At 42.1% G+C, this 11,693-nt stretch overlaps 2 long non-coding RNA genes across 2 annotated transcripts; one reads left to right on the top strand and one right to left on the bottom strand.

Annotated features, from left to right (window-relative positions):
• Positions 1-3,172: 3,172 nt before the first annotated feature.
• Positions 3,173-5,551, bottom strand: LOC139032737 (uncharacterized). Its single transcript, XR_011485328.1, has 2 exons — positions 4,271-5,551; positions 3,173-4,135 (listed from the first exon to the last, which is right to left on the bottom strand). It is a non-coding gene; the product is annotated as an uncharacterized lncRNA (long non-coding RNA).
• Positions 5,552-5,810: 259 nt separating this feature from the next.
• Positions 5,811-10,273, top strand: LOC139032734 (uncharacterized). Its single transcript, XR_011485321.1, has 2 exons — positions 5,811-6,336; positions 10,119-10,273. It is a non-coding gene; the product is annotated as an uncharacterized lncRNA (long non-coding RNA).
• Positions 10,274-11,693: the final 1,420 nt, after the last annotated feature.

Raw genomic sequence — 11,693 nt, 5'->3', positions numbered from 1 at the left:
AGTGGCGTCTGACTCTCTCGCAGCTCCAGGCACTGCAGCCCTTCAGGCCCCCCTGCCTGTGGGATTCCCAGCGAGAACACTGGAGCGGGCGGCCGTTTCCTTCTCCAGGGGATCGTCCTGACCCAGGGATCAAACCCACATCGCTTATGTCTCCTGCACTGGCAGGTGGACTCTTTACCACTAAGCCACTTAGGGATGCCCTTAGGCTGGTACAAAACACTGGAAAAGACAGTATCATGCATTAATCCTGAAAGGTTATAGATCAGAATTTCCCTTTATAAAATAGTTAATTCTGCAGTATATTTAAATCACACTTTTTATTTTTATAATATATCTTAGCTACTGAACAAATGCCATCTTATAATTAGCTTGTTGTATGTTCAATACATATTTCTTGACCTAATAGCACACCTGCAAATAATGTACTATTTTTCTAATATTAAAAAGTGTAATTTGTAGCTTATGGAATGAGTTTATACTATCTTCATTACTTATGTCATATTTTTTTTTAATTTAGAGCTAGACACAGAATTTTTAGTAATTAAATAATCCTTTGATAAAAGAGGAATAAACAGGTTTATTTATCATTGGATACTAGGTGTACATGATTTTAGATTATTTTTCCTAACTCATTAAAAGAAGTATAGTAAGAAAGACCTCAAGAAACTTGATTTGTTTTCAGTGTTAGGTAATGCAGTGTTCCATACACATCAGAGATTCATGACTGCCTACATTTTATCTCACTCTCTTAAGTGTGTATCTTAGATTTCTAGTGATACCAGAATGCCTGCTGGAGTTCCAGGCATCAATTTCAAATTCCAGGCAGCAGAAATAAGGGATAGGAAAGATATTTGCTTTTAAGGAGCATAAGCTATCTGTATTTTATTTTATTGGTCAGAATAAACCCACAGGGTGAAATGAGAGACTGGAAAATGTAGTGCTTTATTGGGCATTTTATTGCCTCCCATAAGATTGGGATCTATTACTAAGAATAGGAAAATCAATGTGTACAACTACTGGTCTCTATCTCATTATACAGTTAAAATTATTTTTTTCCAGATAACATCAAAAGCAGCTTGTAATTTTTAGACCTGAGGTTAAGGTTATTAATTTGAGTTTTTTAATGTTATTTTATTGTGGTGGTAACTCTTAATATTAGATCTGCCCCCTTAACAAATTTTTAAGTCTATCATACACTACTGTTGAAAATAGGTACAGTGATGTACAGAAGATCTCTAGAGCTTAAAGATTATAATAGCAGTGATAGAATAGACTTGCAGATAAGAAGTTACCAGATTTTAAATTAGAAGACAAAAGTCAGAGGCTCAAACTTAAGGAAAATGGAAGATAATTTTACCTTTATAATTTTATTGTTATTACTATTAGCATCAAGCATATCCTTAGGTTGCATGATGTGAACTAGTTTACTAGTCTATAAATATTTTTCTTTTTAAAGTAATTTTAAAACCATTTGATGAAAATTCAATTTTTATACTGACTCAAAAATTTTCAAAGCCTTGGTGTAGGATCAGTAGCTAGTGGTACGTGCAGGGTGGAAATCATTTCTCATTCTTCTTGACATATCCAGAACCTATGAGTGCCTGAGTGCTTGGTCCATAAATTAGGTGCCCATTAAATTCAAGTTGAAGAGACAATGTTTGAAAAAAAGTGATTTTACCAAAAATGCACATGCACAAAAACATTTTTGCTTTTTTCTGAGAAATGAATACTATAAAAGTGACAATGTAAGGAACATAGAAAAGGAAGTCATTAGAGCTGCTAGTGTCTTTTTCATATAAGTATAAATCTGTGTATGTTTAAGATGTAGAAGTTGATGATTTGATAGATGTAAACATTGTAAAAAGATCATAATCAAGCCACATGTTTATCATCTGTACATAGTTACTTTTAAAAAATGTGTGCATGTATATGGAAAAAATTTAAGATCCATTTAGAAAATTTCATGTTTACAATTTAGTATGAACATTGGTCAGTGTGCCCTTAAGTTAGATCCCCAGAACTCATGGATCCTATGTAACTGAAGCTTTGTACCTGCGAGCAGCATCTCCCCATTTCCCGCCAGCAAACACATTATGCTCCTGACTTCACTGAGTCTCTTTTAGACCCCATGTGTAAGAGAGCTGGCATCGTCTTTTTCCGCTGGGGCTTATTTCACTTAGCATAGTGAGCTCTGGGTTGCTCCATCTTGCTCCAAATGACAGCATTTCCCTCTTTCTAAGCTGGAATAATGAAGTGCAGATACACCTTTGAGATTCAACTTTAATTTCATTCAGACATACACTTGATCATTGAATAATGCATGTCTTAGGGGCACCCACCCTCCCTCTAGTCAAAAATCCACATGAAATTCAGAATCTGGATCTCCTAATAGGCAGGTGATTCCCCCCGATTCAGGTTCCCCATCTGTGGATGCAACTGACCACAGACCTGATAGCCCTGGAGTATTTACTATTGAAAAAATAATCCATGTGTAAGTTCAGTTCAGTTCAGTCGCTCAGTCGTCTCTGATTCTTTGCAACCCCATAGACTGCAGCATGCCAGGCCTCCTGGTCCATCACCAATTGCTGGAGTTTACTCAAACTCATGTCCATTCAATCGGTGATGCCATCCAACCATCTCATCCTCTGTCATCCCCTTCTCCTCCTGCCTTCCATCTTTCCCAGCATCAGGGTCTTTTCAAAAGAGCCAGTTCTTTGCATCAGCTGGTCCAAGTATTGAAGTCTCAGCTTCATCATCAATCCTTCCAATGAATATTCAGGACTGATTTCCTTTAGGATGGACTGGCTGGATCCCCTTGCAGGTCAAGGGTTACTCTCAAGAGTCTTCTCCAACACCACAGTTCAAGAGCATCAATTCTTCAGCACTCAGCTTTCTTCATAGTCCAACTCTCACATCCATATATGACTACTGGAAAAACCATAGCTTGGACTAGACGGACCTTTGTTGGCAAAGTAGTATCTCTGCTTTTTCATATACTGGCTAGGTTGGTCATAACTTGACTTCCAAGGAAGTCAAGTCTTTTAATTTCATGGCTGTAGTCACCATCTGCAATGATTTTGAAGCCCCCTCCCTCAAAGAAAATCTGCCACTCTTTCCACTGTTTCCCCATCTATTTGCCAAGAAGTGATGGGACCGAATGTCATGATCTTAGTTTTCTGAATGTCTTTAAACTGACAGATAACTGAACAAGCACATTTTTATACATTATTGAGTTACAGTTGTCAAAATATATGCACACATTGGACAAACACTGTATATATCAATATTTGAAGTTTAATATGGCAAATGGGCTTGTTTAATCTCTGCACATAGGTAGTTAAGATGAGGAATCGGTTTTCTTCATTTAATACTGCAGGAGGCAAACAATCAATTGTAAAAGAGCTATCCAAATTAATCCCCTTGCATAGTTTCCATAACAATGTATAAAATGTTTGTACTTTGTTCATATCATATTTATCTTGAGTATATTTACTGTAAGGTGATTTTCTTTCTTCTTTCTAATAAAAATAGATTTTGCATTTTATATGTCTTCATTGCTTATATTTTTCTAGTGCTTTATACCTGTTGCATTTTACAAAATTATTTGTCCACTTAAATTGTGCAGGAGGAATCCATGGTGACAGATTCTAGATAGTTTGGGAAGTAATGAAAATTTCATGAAAATTTCAGAAGCCAAATAGAATTTCTTTTAAAATATAGTAAGGTATTTGGAGTGGTATTAGTATGTAGAAACTTAAACAGTGATTAAACAATATTTGACTAACAAAAAAAATGAAGTTCAAGTTTCGAATTGCTGTAGTTGAGTGAATAGTGAGACACTCCATTTTCTGGGAAATTCAGGAGAAGGCACAAGTTTGGAAAAGGCACGAGGAGCTAGCAAGAGAGTTTATAAGTATTTTAAATGTTTGATAGGTCTTTTCTGTATTTACATCATAGTTAAAATTTTCAGAAATAACTGAAGAATCATGGCATCCTTTCCGCCCCTTGAGTCTGCATGACACTGGATCATAAAATGTCACTTGGCTTCAGGTGTTTCACAAGGTGTCAGCAGAGAATCTCTTTCTTACACTCCATTGCCTCCCAGAAGTCCTGTGTACACTTTTAAAGATTTAGCCTGAAGATAATTTGAATGACATTGCATTTAGAATCATTATTAATCTTGAAAAATACAAAATGCTTTTTTGGAGATCAAAATGTATTTTATGAACACAGGTTTCTACCAAGATGACAGTTTGCAATGAGTACTCACATGTCTGAACTCCGTCAGTGAAGTGTATTTCTAGCGTGATATTTCAAATTATCTTTATTTCTCCGATGTACTTGGAGTGATGAATAACCTACAAATTAACAGGCAAATAAACATAGATCGGTATTAGCATATTTAAGAAATGAAACATACTATGCTACCCGATTTTACAGGGATAGTTCTGACACCTTTGACTAAGTATATCAATACAGCTTATTGTTTATTTGTTCAATTTTCATGACGGCTTATGACTGTCTCTGTCACACTGTTCAGATATTTTGCATTTATTTGTATAATTATTTATATATATATCTGTCTTCTCACTATACTCTATATCCCTGTATTTATTCCTTTTTAGTAACTAGCATTCAGCCTGACAAAAATTAGGGGCTAAATAAATACGAGTAAATGAAAGATGGACTTTATTAAACATACAGTCTGACCAGAACAAAATGCTTATTAGTTACCAAGTTCCATTTGCTTGTCAGTAGCCTTCTGCCTAGGGACACTAAAAAGATTTGAAATGCTGGTTGTTATTAACTTTAGGCACGGCTGTTCAGTGATTCTGTTATTAAAAGAAAATTAATTTTCTTCTCATGCAAAAGTGAAGGAAGTAACTAGCCCACTCTTAGAATGCATTTTGAATTTCCTGGAAGAAAATGCATGTTGAAATGCTCGTTTCTTCTTTCTAAAGTTATTTTAAATATGGCAGAGAAGGTTTCTCTTGCAGAGAAGTCTCTTAACCATTCTACTCCAATAATCCTAAAATAATCCTAAGGTTTCTAAAATAATCTTCTCTGAGGCTCATTCCGAGCCACTAACCTGGGAACATATGCTTTCCAGCAAATATCTGTATTTTAGACAACCATGAGGCTTATCACTGTGATTTGTTTTCCTCCCTATGAAACTAAGCAAAAGCATTTCTCACTCAAAATGTTGTAAATAATTTTGTCTAACAGGGCTTCCCCTGGTGGCTCAGACAGTAAAGAATCCACCCGCAATGAGGGAGACCTGGGTTCGATCCCTGGGTTGGGAAGATGCCCTGGAGAAGGGAAAGGCTCCAGTGTTCTGACCTGGAGAATTCCATCCACTCTACAGTCCATGGAGTAGCAAAGAGTCGGACATGAGTGCGCGACTTTCACTTTTCTATTGTTTTAACACTTTCATGCAAAATTATATCTAAGAGCATTTAACACTTTTTGAAACCAGGAGCTCTGTCGCCCTGGCCAGCCGACCTCCTTTCCCACGCGGCGGGGGTGCGACGGCCTCAACCCAGGAGAGCGTGCCGGGGACGACCGGTCCTGGCGGCGGCCCGGGCCTGGAGACGCCTCAGCACACGACCAGGGCCGCGAGCGCGGGTTGTGGGCCGGGGGCGCCTGGGGCGGCGGAGGCAGCCCGCGGCCTGAGGGCGGAGCGCAGCGGGCAGCTGGGTCGCGTGGCGTGGCTCCTTGGGGGCCCCGGGGTGAGGCTTTCGGGAACGGGGCGCCGCGAGGGCGCGTCCGGGAGCTCAGGGGGCTACGGGGCCAGAGGGCTGCGGTGTCCGTCCAGGGCTCGGGCCGCGGCTGAGTTTGGGGGAGAGCGAGCCTGCGCCCTGGGGATCAGCAGACAGGACGGACGAGGCACTGACGGACCGCGGACACGTAGGTCCATGTTGCAAAGACGCGGCAGTAGCACAGAACCGGCGGTGGAGGTGGTGTGGCCGCGAGCGACAGCGAGGGACCCGGAAGCCATTCCAGATGACCTGGAAGCGAGAAAGCGAGTACTTCCGGGTCACACAACGGCAGCTCACCAACGGAAGTCTCCAGCATAAGAGCGCTCCCCTGCCCCCCAGGACGGATACTGCCCTTCCTGAGCCCACGGGGCCCCCATGTCGGGGCTTGCACCCACCACCGCCAACACCCAGTGCCCCAACAACTGGTCAGGGAGAACGCTCTCCTGCCATATACCGGCACCTCCACGGCCCTCACGTGCAACCTGCCGTGCCCAGCTTCACCCCTTGGGGACTGAGGGCACTTCTCTGCCCAGGGACGCCACCAGCCATGGAGGCCAGGGAACGACACCCACATGAGGTGAGGCTGGCTAGGTCCTAAACAGGGGAGGGGGGCGCTGGGCGGTCACCTGTGTGGGGCAGGCCGGGAGGGGGGAAAGCTGGCAGTGACAGAGAAAGGCAACAAGCCCGCACAGGGAGGGCGGGGGGACAAGGGCACGTGTGCCGTCTGGTGATCAGAAAGACCGAGTCATGGCCGGCCTCCAGGAAAACGAGGGTCCACCACCACACACACGAGGGTGGTCTCGCGATGCCTGGGATGCCGGCCAGCCCCCTCGATCCCGAGTCTCCCACAAACCAGCTCTGCCGCCAGGCCAGCGTGCCACAGCCCCACCACGTGTAGCTGAGGGGCCCCGTCCACCCATCTCATCCATCCATCTGCAGCAAAACCCCCATCCTAGGAAGAGATAGTCTATCTAAAGTGTAGACTTCAATTCATATGGAAAAAAAAAAGTTATGCTTACCTTTGGCAGAAGTAGAAGTTAACCCCAAAGTCTGGGCAACCGGAGGAAAGATAGGAGGAGTCATCTCAGCTCAAACAGTACAGTTCAGTTCAGTCGCTCCATCGTGTCTGATTCTTTGCGACCCCATGAATCTCAGCGCCAGGACTCCCTGTCCATCACCAACTGCCAGAGTTTACTCAAACTCATGTGCATCGAGTCAGTCATGCCATCCAGCCATCTCATCCTCTGTCATCCCCTTCTCCTCCTGCCCCCAATCCCTCCCAGCATCAGGGTCTTTTCCAGTGAGTCAACTCTTCGCATGAGGTGGCCAAAGTATTGGAGTTTCAGCTTCAGCATCAGCCCTTCTAATGAACATCCAGGACTGATCTCTTTTAGGATGGGCTGGTTGGAACTCCTTGCATTCCAAGGGACTCCCAAGAGTCTTCTCCAACACCACAGTTCAAAAGCATCAATTTTTTAGCACTCAGCTTTCTTCGCAGTCCAACTCTCACATCCATACATGACTACTGGAAAAACCATAGCCTTGACTAGATGGACCTTTGTGGGCAAAGTAATTCTGCTTTTTAATATGCTGTCTAGGTTGGTCAAAACTTTCCTTCCAAGGAGTAAGCGTCTTAATTTCATGGCTGCAGTCACCATCTGCAGTGATTTTGGAGCCCAAAAAATGAAGTCTGACACTATTTCCACTGTTTCCCCATCTATTTCCCATGAAGTGATGGGCCAGATGCCATAATCTTAGTTTTCTGAATGTTGAGCTTTAAGCCAACTTTTTCCCTCTCCTCCTTCACTTTCATCAAGAGACTTTTTAGTTCCTCTTCACTTTCTGCCATAAGGGTGGTATCATCTACATATCTGAGGTTATTGATATTTCCCTTGACAACCTTGATTCCAGCTTGAGTTTCACCAAGCTGAGTGTTTCTCATGATGTACTCTGCATATGAGTTAAATAAGCAGGGTGACAATATACATCCTTGACATATACCTATTCCTATTTAGAACCAGTCTGTTGTTTCATGTCCAGTTCTAACTGTTGCTTCCTGACCTGCACACAGGTTTCTCTAGAGGCAGGTCAGATGGTCTGGTATTCACATCTCTTTCAGAATTTTCCACACTTTATTGTGATCCACTCAGTCAAAGGATTTGGCATCATCAATAAGGCAGAAATAGATGTTTTTCTGGAACTCTCTTGCTTTTTTGATCAGTGGATGTTGGCAACTTGATCTCTGGCTCCTCTGCCTATTCTCAAACCAGTTAGAACATCTGGAAGTTCATGCTTTACATATTGCTGAAGCCCGGCTTGGAGAATTTTGAGCATTACTCTGCTTGCGTGTGAGATGAGTGCATTTGTGCGGTAGTTTGACCATTCTTTGGCATTGCCTTTCTTTCAGATTGGAGTGAAAACTGACCTTTTCCAGTCCTATGGCCACTGCTGAGTTTTCCAAATTTGCTGGCATGTTGAGTGCAGCGTGTACACTACATCATCTTTTAGGATTTGAAATAGCTCTCCTGGAATTCCATCACCTCCATTAGCTTTGTTTGTAGTGATGCTTCCTAAGGCTCACTGCACTTGTCATTCCAGGATGTCTGGCTCTAGGTGAGTGATCACACCATTGTGATTGTCTGGGTCGTGAAGATCTTTTTTGTACATTTCTGTGTATTCTTGCCACCTCTTTTAAATATCTTCTGCTTCTCTTAGAGCCATAACATTTCTGTCCTTTATTCTCCCATCTTTGCATGAAATGTTCCCTTGGTATCTCTAATTTTCTTGAAGAGATCTCTAGTGTTTCCCATTGTGTTGTTTCCTTCTATTTCTTTGCACTGATCACTGAGGAAGGCTTTCTTATCTCTCCTTGCTATCTGTTGGAAGTCTGCATTCAAATGGGTATATCTTTCCTTTTCTCCTTTGCCTTTCACTTTTCTTCTTTTCACAGCTACCTGTAAGGCCTACCCAGACAGCCATTTTGGATTTTTTGCATTTCTTTTTCTTGGGGATGGTCTTGATCCCTGTCTCCTCTACAATGTCATGAACCTCTGTCCATAGTTCATCAGGGACTCAATCAGATCTAGTCCCTTAAATCTATTTCTCACTTCCACTGTATAATGGTAAGAGATTTGATTTAGGTCATACGTTAATGGTTTAGTGGTTTTCCCTACTTTCTTTAATTTCAATCTGAATTTGGCCATAAGGAGTTCATGATCTGAGTCACAGTTAGCTCCTGGTCTCATTTTTACTGACAGTATAGAGCTTCTCCATCTTTGACTGCAAACAATATAAATCAATCTGATTTCATTGTTGGCCATCTGATGATGTCCATATGTAGTCTTCTCTTGTGTTGTTTGAAGAGGCTCTTTGCTCTTACTAGTTCCTTCTATTGGCAGAACTCTTATTAGCCTTTTCCCTGCTTCATTCTGTACTCTAAGGCTAAATTTGCTTATTACTCTAGGTATTTGACTTACTACTTTTGTATCTCAGTCACCTATAATGAAAAACTCTTTTTTGGGGTATCAGTTCTAAAAGGTCTTGTAGGTCTTTATAGAACTGTTCAACTTAGTGTTGCTGGTCAGGGCATGGACTTGGATTACTGTGATATTGAATGGTTTGCCTTGGAAACAAACAGAGATCATTCTGTCGTTTTTGAGATTGCATCCAAGTACTGCATTTCAGACTCTCTTGTTGACTGTGATGGGTACTCCATTTCATCAAAGGGATTCTTGGCCACAGTAGTAGACACAGTGGTCATCTGAGTTAAATTCACCCATTCCAGTCCATTTTAATTCACTAATTCCTAAACATCGATGTTCACTCGTGCAATCTCTTCTTTGACCACTTCCAGTTTGCCTTGATTCATGGACCTAACATTCCAGGTTCCTATGCAATATTGCTCTTTACAGCATTGGACCTTACTTCTATCCCCAGTCACATCCACAACTGTGTGTTGTTTTTGCTTTGGCTCCATCTCTTTATTCTTTCTGGATTTATTTCCCTACTGATCTCCAGTAGCACTTTGGGTGCCTACTGACCTGAGGAGTTCATCTTTTAGTGTCCTAACTTTTTGCCTTTTCATCCTGTTCATGGGTTTCTCAAGGCAAGAATACTGAAGTGGTTTGCCATTCCCTTCTCCAGTGGACCACATTTTGTCAGAACTCTCCACCATGACCCGTCCATCTTGGGTGGCCCAACACAGCATGGCTTAGTTTCATTGAGTTAGACAAGGCTGTGGTCCTGTGATGAGACTGGTTAGTTTTCTGTGACTGTGGTTCCAGGGTTTCTGCCCTCTGATGCCCTCTCTCAGCACCTGTCATCTTACTGGGGTTTCTCTTACCTTGTGGGGCTGTGCAGTGCTGGAGCAGTGAGCAGCTGAGAGGAGATACCCACGTCCAGTGCCCAGGAGGAGATACCCCAAGTTCAATGTCAGGAGCAGTGACTGTGATGTGCTGGAGCAGCTGTGAAGAGATACCCCACGTCCAAGGTAAGAGAAAGTGGCCAAGGTCATGGTGACTTAATCTCAGGACCAAGTTTAGTTCAGTCCTCAGTCTTGTCTGACTCTGTGACCCCATGGACTGCAGCATGCCAGGCCTCCCTGTCCATCACCAACTCCTGGAGCCTGCTCAAACTCATGGCCATCTAGTTGGTGATGCCATCCAACCATCTCATTCTCTGTCACACCCTTCTCCTCCTGCCTTCAGTCTTTCCCAGAATCAGGGTCTTTTCCAATGAGTCTGTTCTTCCCATCAGGTTTCCAAAGTATTGGAGTTTCAGCCTCAGCATCAATCCTTCCAATGAATATCCAGGACTGATTTACTTTTGGATAGACTGGCTTGATCTCCTTACAGTCCAAGGGACTCTCAAGAGTCTTCTCCAACACCACAGTTCAAAAGCATCAATTCTTGGTCACTCATATCCAGCTCTCACATCTTACATGACTACTGGAAAAGCCATAACTTTGACTAAGACTTTTGTTGGCAAAGTAATGTCTGCTTTTTAATATGCTGTTAAGGTTGGTCATAGCTTTTCTTCAAAGGAGCAAGTGTCTTTTAATTTCATGGATGCAGTCACCATCTTCAGTGATTTTGGAGCCCAGGAAAATAATCTCTTTCACCATTTCCAATTTTTCCCCATCTATTTGCAATGAAATGTTGAGACTGGATACCATGATCTTCATTTTTTGAATGTGGAGTTTTAAGCCAGATTTTTCACTCTACACTTTCACTTTCATCAAGAGGCTCTTCAGTTCTTCTTTGCTTTCTGCCATTAGGGTGGTATTCATCTGCATTTTTGAGGTTATTGATAGTTCTCCCAGCAATCTTGATTCCAGCTTGTGCTTCATCCAGTCTGGCATTTCACATTATATACTCTGCATATAAGTTAAATAAGCAGGGTGACAGTATATAGCTTTTACATACTCCTTTCCCAATTTGCAACCAGTCCAAAGGATTAAGGCAAGCCATAAAGATGTTAAGTGTCTTGACTTTTAAACTGATTGGTTAGAAATAATGTGATTTAAGGAAGTATGTAAAAACTGCTCTAAGTCCCAGTATGGGGACTCTTTACACCCTCTCAGTTTCTATGCTGATAGCTTTGTACTTTCCTCCTCTTTAATAAATCTTATTTACTTGCTACTGTGAGTGTTTACCTGTTCGTGGATTCCATTCCTTGTCTCCACAGAACCGAACTCAAATTTCCCATTTCAGTGTCATCTGCATATCTGAGGTTATTGACATTTCTCTCAGCAGTCTTGATTCCAGGTTGTGCTTCATCCAGCCTGGCATTTCGCATGATGTACTCTGCATAGAAATTACATAAGCAGGGTGACAATATACAGCCTTGACATACTCCTTTCCCAATTTGGAACCAGCGTGTTGTTCTGTGCACACTTCTAATCTGTATGCTTCTTGACCTCATGCAGATTTCTCA

The sequence above is a fragment of the Odocoileus virginianus genome, chromosome 3, assembly GCF_023699985.2.
Source record: "Odocoileus virginianus isolate 20LAN1187 ecotype Illinois chromosome 3, Ovbor_1.2, whole genome shotgun sequence".
Taxonomy (NCBI): domain Eukaryota; kingdom Metazoa; phylum Chordata; class Mammalia; order Artiodactyla; family Cervidae; genus Odocoileus; species Odocoileus virginianus.
This window is presented reverse-complemented; position numbering and strand designations above follow the sequence as displayed.